A 9,359-nucleotide genomic window follows, 5' to 3' on the forward strand; every position below is an offset into this window, starting at 1 on the left:
CACTTACAGTTTTGCTATTATGGCTGAGGACTGCAAGTGACTTGCTAACTTTGAGACTGCAGTTGTCATGAGCAGTTTTGCACTCAAGTTTCCATCAATGACCAGTTTATAACTTCAATGAAACAGACTTCATGTTAAAACTATAATGATTTTCCTGGTTACACAGTTATACTTTGTGACTCTATCGGACACAGTTATAGAAGAAAGTTATTTATAATCATGCTATCTGTCATCACCAAAATGAGGATTCCTTTCAAGATTTCTTCCTCATGTCATCTGAGGGAGTTTTTCCTTGTCACCGTCGCCACAGGTTTGCTCATTGGGGATAAATTAGGACATGTTTAAAGTCTTTAATTTTCTGTAAAGCTGCTTTGTGACAATGTCTGTTGTTAAAAGCACTATATAAATAAACTTAACTTGACTTCATTCACCTACAACCAATGTACACATTTAATCAGGTAAAGTCAAGGATTTTTTTTATCCTTGACTTTATATATAATTGAAATATATATAATTGAAAGGAAAGACTATAAGCCAAATTAGTGGTTTTAAAAAGACTACCTAGAAATAATAGGACAAAAAAAGAAAAGAACAAATTAATTTTTGTTTTCCCCAGTTAAGCCAACTAAACTGAGCAATGGAGGAAAAATACGCTGCACTGTTATTGAGTCAATGTGTGCCGAATGAACTTAACTTAATATTTATTTTGCAGGTACTCCCTTCCAAATATTAGTTCTAACAACCTTTGTTTCTTGCCTAAAGGATGACAAATAACTATTGAGCAAAATGACCAACACCCTAACTGAATCTATCTATGGAGCCAAACATTTCTTCAGGTGACATTATGGCAGGGAGTTGTCTGTGAAGAGTCTTCATATTTACCATATACACATTACCCAGGGTGGAAAGGAACAAACTACATGCACTGTTGTTATAGTACTTGAGCACATAGTTCACTGTACTGCTACTTTTAAATTAAAAAAATATAAATATTTTTATTTTTATTAAAAAAAAACATTCAATGTCTATATACTTATTTTTCATCACTATTACAGAGTAAAAAAAAAAGTAAATATTGTATTTAACCCCAGAAGACTGCACTCAAATTAAAGTCAGTATATGGGAAATGAATTTGCTGCCAAAATTACACTTCTGTCAACTGCAGCAATATTCTGAGATGGTGGAGACAAATAAACATCCCTGGTGAAATTTATCAAGTATGATTATATTAAATGTTTCAGTATATAGAGATATTGGCCTTTCACAACTCAACATCCAACCTGTGGAAACAGGTTGTACATGTAAGTCATAAGCTTGCTGAGTGAAAGCTCTGTACTAAACTTCCATCCATCCATCCATCCATCCATCCATTATCTGTAGCCACTTATACTGTTCTACAGTCACTACGTTTACATGCACATAGAGAGAATCGAATTTCTGCCGTTGCTCGACTGAAATCGAAGTTCAAAATGCCATGTATACACCTTAATTCGGCTGAAATTGAACCGAACTTGATTTCTCGGAATCGAGCTACACGACCTAGTTTATGCGATTTCTGCCGAGCTACTTTGTGCATGTATACCCTATCGAGCTAGTTGTCGAGCTACTTCCGGAAGTGACGAGTGACGAGACCACAAGCGGGAAACACAACAGCCTCGGTCGGCATGACAACAGTAGTAGCGAGCAGCAGAAGAGGTCAGGAGGAACAAACGAAGAAGAGAAAATGGCGATGTAGAGCTCTCTGAAGTGTGGGTGGAGCACAGAGGACGGCAGGACAAAGCTTCTGGTACTAATAGGCTTTTTATTGTCAGACTTTTCAGTTTAACAGCCTACTTTTATTCTTGAGAGAAAAAAAAACACACACACACACACACGCGCGCGCTGTGTTCTAGTCCCGGGATGAGCTGTCCCCTCTGCTCTCCCTCTGCCTCCTTAAATAGGGCGCGGTTACTGGGAAGACACACAAACACAGGTTAATTACCGTCAGGTGATTCTGCCACTCACCTTCCCTGGCTCCGCCCTCCTGTCACAGACCGGCGCTTGACCATGCCCCCACTGCCACAGGCAAACAGAAACGTGCACTTCTGGAGCAATGAGGAGACAGAGTTCATGCTCATTCAGCTTAAGGAGTTTGAATATATTAAAATTCATGGACGGGAGAAAAACGCGCAATGGAGAACACGGAACTGATAACTTTGTTTACACTCTTGAATAGCTCTTCTTCATGACGACAACCGGAAGTGTACTAACACGATGGGGCGTGTTGCGCCACCTGTGGCTCGGGTGCACAATGCACCTCACACAATAGCCCGATTTCATTGTGTGCATGTAGGATTGGATTTCTCTGGCACCCTGCTGGGACCTTCAGCTCGATTACCGACAGCAGCTCGATTTGGATGTGCATGTAGTGTAGCAGGCAAACTGGAGCCTATCCCAGCTGACTATGGGCGAGAGGCCATAGTCGCCAGGTTATCGCAGGGCTGACACAGAGACAAACAACCATTCACACTCATATTCACACCTACAGTCAACTTAGAGCCACCAATTAACCTAACCTGCATGTCTTTGGACTGTGGGGGAAACCGGAGCACCCGGAGGAAACCCACACAGACACGGGGAGAACATGCAAACTCCACACAGAAAGGCCCTTGCTACCTGCTGCTCAAACCCAGGACCTTCTTGCTGTGAGGCAACAGTGCTAACCACTACACCACCATGCCACCCCGGTACTAAACTTATGATACTGTAATCATTTGGGATTGTCTGTTGTGTTAAATATATCTGAGTGCTGCTACAACTTACAGTTGTAGTGAATAGTGTGTAAGGGGCATCTTTGCTAGATAGCTAATTATGTACCTTGACACATGTATGAATTAACATGAGCTAGCTAGCTAGCTAGCGAATTAACCTGGCAAGCTCAAACGCCAATAGCAAATAAGCTAGACAGCAAGCTTATTTAATGTAACTTATGAACAAAATAAAAATAGATTTTCAGATAAGTATGTCATTTGTAGAAAATTGAAAAGTAATTTGTAAAATAATTACTTGAATAGTTTTTCACCAGATAACTTATTTACTATTGTCATCTGATATTCATTTGCAATGGGTCAGTTTTGGATCAAGATGGTTAGAGGGAAATATCTTGGTGACTTTTAAAGAGTTCATTATCAGGGCATGCATGACAGAAGTTTCAGTCACAAAGTCTATTCTTTAACTGTTTGTGTTTTAATAGAAACTGTGACTAAAGCGACGTCTTAATTTAGAGCTATGGGAAAGCTACAGTATGGGCCATGCAATAAATGACCATGATCTTCATGTATTAGTATAATATGGAAGGAAAAAACAGAAGAGCAACTGTTCATCAGGTCACTGACCATGTCAATGTACAATGTGATTTGATCAGAACAGTCTGTCCACAACTACATAAAGAGGCACATTATAGTGCATTCACAGTGCATAAAGCACTCATTACAAAGACAAATGCACATTTGTGAATTCGGTAGTGCAAAAACCATAAGCACTGGTCTGCGCATGTGGGAAATAAGATGAGTCATACTTTGGCATATTCTCGAGAAATGGGTAGGAACATGTGTGGTGTAAAACGGAGAATGGTACAGGACTGAATGCTTGACCCCTACAGTGAGGGTGTGGATCTGGTGTATTTCACATGTGTGAGAAGAACACAGAAGAGCTAATATCATTAACTAACAACACACAGCCTAGCAGCTTGTTTTGAGCAGTTTTAGATACCCATGTTCAAGTGTGTTCAAGGTTGTTTACAGATTTCAGCAAAATTTCAAGCCAAACTACATCTAAAAGACACATAAAAGCTGTGAACCTAACCCAAAAAATTGGCCATTGTAAAAAGAATACTTTCTTCTTCTTTTTCTCAGCTTTTGTTTGGGAAACAGTTATTATGCACTCAATAATCCCCCTTTCACACTCCCTTTTTTGCAATGGTTTTGTACATCATAGACACATGGTCTGCACTTGCACTCTTCCTTTTTGTGGAAATGTATTAGGTTACATTCTGATGATTTGCTATAACATAAGTCCATCCATCAACCATAACCACTTATCCTGTACAGGGTCACAGGCAAGCTGGAGCCTATCCCAGCTGACTATGGGCAAGAGGCGGGGTACACCCTGGACAAGTCACCAGATAATCACAGGGCTGACACACAGAGACACACAACCATTCACACTCACATTCACAGCTGCAGTCAATTTAGAGCCACCAATTAGTCTAACCTGCATGTCTTTGGGCTGTGGGGGAAACTGGAGCACCCAGAAGAAACCCACACAGACACGGGGATAACATGCCAACTCCACACAGAAAGGCCCTCGTCGTCCACTGGGCTCGAACCCAGGACCTTCTTGCTGTGAGGCACCAGTGCTAACCACTACACTCCTGTGCCACCTATAAATAAGTATTTATTTAAAAAAAATATTAATAGCTCAGTCTGGCAACTCTGTTATTAATTGTCTATCTGCTGCTCTTCCAATGGGGCACGGGGCAGCAAGAATCCTCCCCAACAAACCTCTATTGCTGTTTGTTGCAGTCCCCATTTTGACCATTAGGTGTAATGATAGATAGATAGATAGATAGATAGATAGATAGATAGATAGATAGATAGATAGATAGATAGATAGATAGATAGATAGATAGATAGATAGATAGATAGATAGAAGCTTAGTTGGGCATTAAACAATTTTATCTTATATCAGCTTATCTCTGAAATAGTGAAATGTTTTTGGAATTATTCGACACTCAAAAGAGACAATTAGTAAATATAACCATATATATATATATATATATATATATATATATATATATATATATATATATATATATATATATATATATATATATATATAAGGCAATACAACTCAATACTTTGTGGGTGCAATTGGTCTTAAGTGATCAGTCTCATTAAATCAGTCTCATTAAATCAGTCTCATTAATAATACCATTAATTTTGGTGTTTAATAATAAATTACCAAACAGCTAAATTATGGTATATTCCAAATTATTATGATCACTACTGATGCAGCAATAATGTATTACTTACTGTATTACATAGACGCTACAGCCAATAGCACTCATATACACTTGGGTGAAGGCAATTTGGAGTTCTTTGAGATTGTGTGACTTCAAGTATATAGTAGCAAAACAAACAAGCACAGTTTAACAGAATAATTGAATTTATTATAACAATGATACTAAATGGGTAATAGCAGTTGAATACATTCAATATGGTCAGCAGCAAAACAGGGAGGTAGTGTGTATGTGTGTGTGTGTGTGTGTGTGTGAGAGAGAGAGAGAGAGAGAGAGAGAGAGAGAGAGAGAGAGAGAGCGAGGGTGTGTGTGTGTGTGTGTGTGTGTGTGTGTGTGTGTTGTAAATAACTCAGAAGTTGGAATGTTATCTAAGGTGTTAGGGGGAGGTGAAAATCACCTCGTGGTCTTCTTGAGACAAAGGAATTCGTCATGGTTGCTAATCCACTCCCTATAACATTACCAAATTCACTGAAATCTTGATGAGGTCAAAATGTGTGTAATAATGAAATTAAAGGATGTTAGAGAAGATAGCAAAGAGCATGCAACAGCCTATCTATTAAACAACGGAGATAGAACAATTAAAGAACACAATGATCAGTGTGCACAATTAAACAGTTTCTGAGTTTAAATTCACACTACTTCATAAAGCTAATTCCTAAGACTAGTTTGCCCAAATGCCAGCCTTACTTCCAGTATCGATGCTTCTATGCAGGATATGCAGAGATGTCCCGAAGTTTCGCGGAGTTTCACAGAAGGCTCGCGGAGGCTTCTGTAAAGAGCAGAGAATTCTTGATCCAAAGCTTTGTCGTTCGTGAGGAAGAGTCTCTGATCAATAATGTGCACAGCAATTAAGTCAGAAGGAATCCGGTCGCTTCTAACTTTTAATTAACTGCTTGGGCTGCAGTCATAACGTTACTTATAATAAACAAATAAAACCAGTTGTAACTCAATTGAGTGAGACGGTGCAACATAGGTGCTCTTTACCGTGGCCAGTGGTATATACGAAAGCGTGCTGAGTCCTTTTTCTTGCAAGGCAGACGTCTTGATTTTGGATGTTCTGATGAGCGGGTATCTCTTTATGTCTGTATGACGCGAAGTCCACAGCGAGAGAGAGAGTGTTGAATGTGAAGAGGTCACTTATAGAGTCGGTCACGTGACGTGACGTAGGTGATCATGGCTGCTGTGACGTAGGTCATCGCGGAAGTTAGTTGATGGGATTTGTAGTTCTAGACGGGATTGTGGCTGTCCCTACAACTTTGTGGTTAATAAGGATGATTTACATAGGCACACTGCACTTTTCTCACACTTATAAAACATGACTGATTACAAATCACAGTATGGGAGCAGGACTGGAACAGCCAGTAAGACGGTTATTGAGATTACACTAATTAGGAAATGGCTATGGTGGTTTAAAAACAGTATTTCAATGCAGGGCCATTATTAATTGTCAAGTGTCCTGACTAAAATGACACCCATGGTTTGCTGATACAACAGTTGAAGTTGAAATGACAGAGTAGAGGTTCGTTTGCATGGCTTAATCTCATAGTAAAACGGAGCAGACACATCTACTCCACCCATAGCAACACACCCACTGCATTACTCAAGCACATCTTTCATTGGTTTATATAGGCTGTGTGTCATTACAGATATGACAGGCCACTTATATTGTTTATGGAAAGTAAAGGCTTTAGACGAGTGATTTCAAGCTGTTCATTTTTAGAAATAATTGTATTAAATTGTTGGCATAGTTACTGTGGGAAATAACCATATTCAACACAACAAATATTCTAAGGGTAAATTATGCCCATATGAACTTCCCTAAATATCAATATTTAAAATAAAATAACCAGTTAACTTATAACAGAGCCATGTCATAGTCCTACTAGAGAGAAGTCACGGTTTGTAGAAAACGTCCTGCATGCTTATAACCCTTCTTAAATTAGAATGTGCCATGCAGGATAACGAGAATATGAAAAATCTTCACAGCAAGACATTTATGTCTACACATTCACATCATAAGTGGGTTATTTGACACAAGCACATCACATCACATTGTTAGATGAAATATTTCTCTTGCGTCTCTATTTAAATTTAGATTTTTCTCACACCATAAATTATTATAGTTAGGACTTTTTTAGAGTTAAGACCTTTTAACATTAAGATGTTTATAGTGACTAGAACAGGTAGAGTTTTAAACTCTGTTTGAGTCATCATTACACAACAAATGTAACAACAAGGGGCCTGTGGTAATTATGTGGTAGCAGATATCACAATTAATAAAAATGACAGCTTTTGCAAATTTGATTAGTTGAAGGACAAAAAAAGACAATAGGTGTGTTAGCCTAGAAAAATCTTCCTATTGTGCATAACTCTGAAATGACAGGATTTCCTTAACTAAAACATGCTTCTCTTTTGCATATATCTCAACCACAAGTAAAATAATGACATGGTCTTTGCAGGCAGACAGTCAAAGCATGGTTAGAAACTAACCTAAAAATAGAAATAAACAAAACATTTGTCTTTGTATAGGTGGCATGATGGTGTAGTGGTTAGCACTGTCGCCTCATAGCAAGAAGGTCCTGGGTTTGAGCCCAGTGGCTGATGGGGGCCTCTCTGTGTGGAGTTTGCATGTTCTCCTCGTGTCTGTGTGGGTGTGCTCTGGTTTCCCCCACAGTCCAAAGACATGCAGGTTAGGCTAATTGGTGGCTCTAAATTGACCATAGGTATGAATGTAAGTGTGAATGGTTGTTTGTCTCTATGTGTCAGCCCTGTGATTATCTGGTGACTTGTCCAGGGTGTACCCTGCCTCTCACCCATAGTCAGCTGGGATAGGCTCCAGCTTGCCTGCAACCCTGCACAGGATAAGTGGTAATGGATGGATTGTCTTTGTATAATACCGTATATGTTCATGTACATTCATTAGAATGAATGTAGAGATGTCAAAGTATTTTGTTTCCTCAAACTCTATTTTTAGCCATTTTTGGATATTTTCCAAAATTCATCTATAGTGACGTCTGATGGGTTTTTACAAGCCGCCTTACTGTACATATATCAGTTGATAATTGCAGTTCATGATAGCTGTTGCTGAAATGTATCCACCACTGTAAATACCAATGATTGTTTGATGGCTTAAAGTTCATATTACGGGTAAATTCAGGAGCAAGATCGATGTAATTCTCCTATTTTATAGTAAACTTTGGTCAAATGTCTGTCGCATTTTGCATTTTGTGCAATTTTTTTTACCTTGCACAATACCAGAAAATTCAGTTGAAATCAAGCCATTTGAGGCAAATTCATCCACCTCTGAAAAAACTTGGCATTTGGATTTCCTGGGAAACACTGATTTTCGTGACATCGCGTGCGGGACACCTCCCTCTGAATCCTACGTCAGCGCTGGTTTGTTTATGAGAAAACGACCTGGTGGTTTTCTGCAAATTTCTTCAACGTTATCACGTAATTATTAAAATGGTTAACAGATGTATTGTAGGAGGGTGTAGCAACACCAATCTTGATGGGATTAGTACTCATCATCTTCCAAAAGACCAGACAATGAGAGAGAAATGGGAGCGCTTGGTCTACACAGGCTGTGCACTGAAACCATGCAAGCTCGTGCAGCCTGCTGGTGCTTCCGCAGGTAACATCACGAATTTGGCTCCAGACTCATCTCATCTCATTATCTCTAGCCGCTTTATCCTTCTACAGGGTCGCAGGCAAGCTGTAGCCTATCCCAGCTGACTACGGGCGAAAGGCGGGGTACACCCTGGACAAGTCGCCAGGTCATCACAGGGCTGACACATAGACACAGACAACCATTCACACTCACACCTACGGTCAATTTAGAGTCACTAGTTAACCTAACCTGCATGTCTTTGGACTGTGGGGGAAACCGGAGCACCCGGAGGAAACCCACGCGGACACGGGGAGAACATGCAAACTCCGCACAGAAAGGCCCTCGCCGGCCCCGGGGCTCGAACCCAGGACCTTCTTGCTGTGAGGCGACAGCGCTAACCACTACACCACCGTGCCGCCCGGCTCCAGACTCCCTTGGGATTTTTCCAGACGCGTTTTGTTATTTTATTTTTTTCTGCTGTAGACAGATGGCCTTGTGCAAAATTACCCTTCTGGATGAGTGTGTAAAGGGACATACTTTCATATTTAAAAAAACCCAAATTGGTCCAGGATATGCACTTTAAATGCTTTGGTAGCCCACCCAGGCTTCAAGGTTTGTACCTTAGGTAATAGATGCATTACAGCCAAAAACATTGCTCATTGGGTAGTAAGGAAATCAAACCACATGGGG

Source organism: Neoarius graeffei, chromosome 15, assembly GCF_027579695.1.
Source record: "Neoarius graeffei isolate fNeoGra1 chromosome 15, fNeoGra1.pri, whole genome shotgun sequence".
Classification (NCBI taxonomy): Eukaryota; Metazoa; Chordata; class Actinopteri; order Siluriformes; family Ariidae; genus Neoarius; species Neoarius graeffei.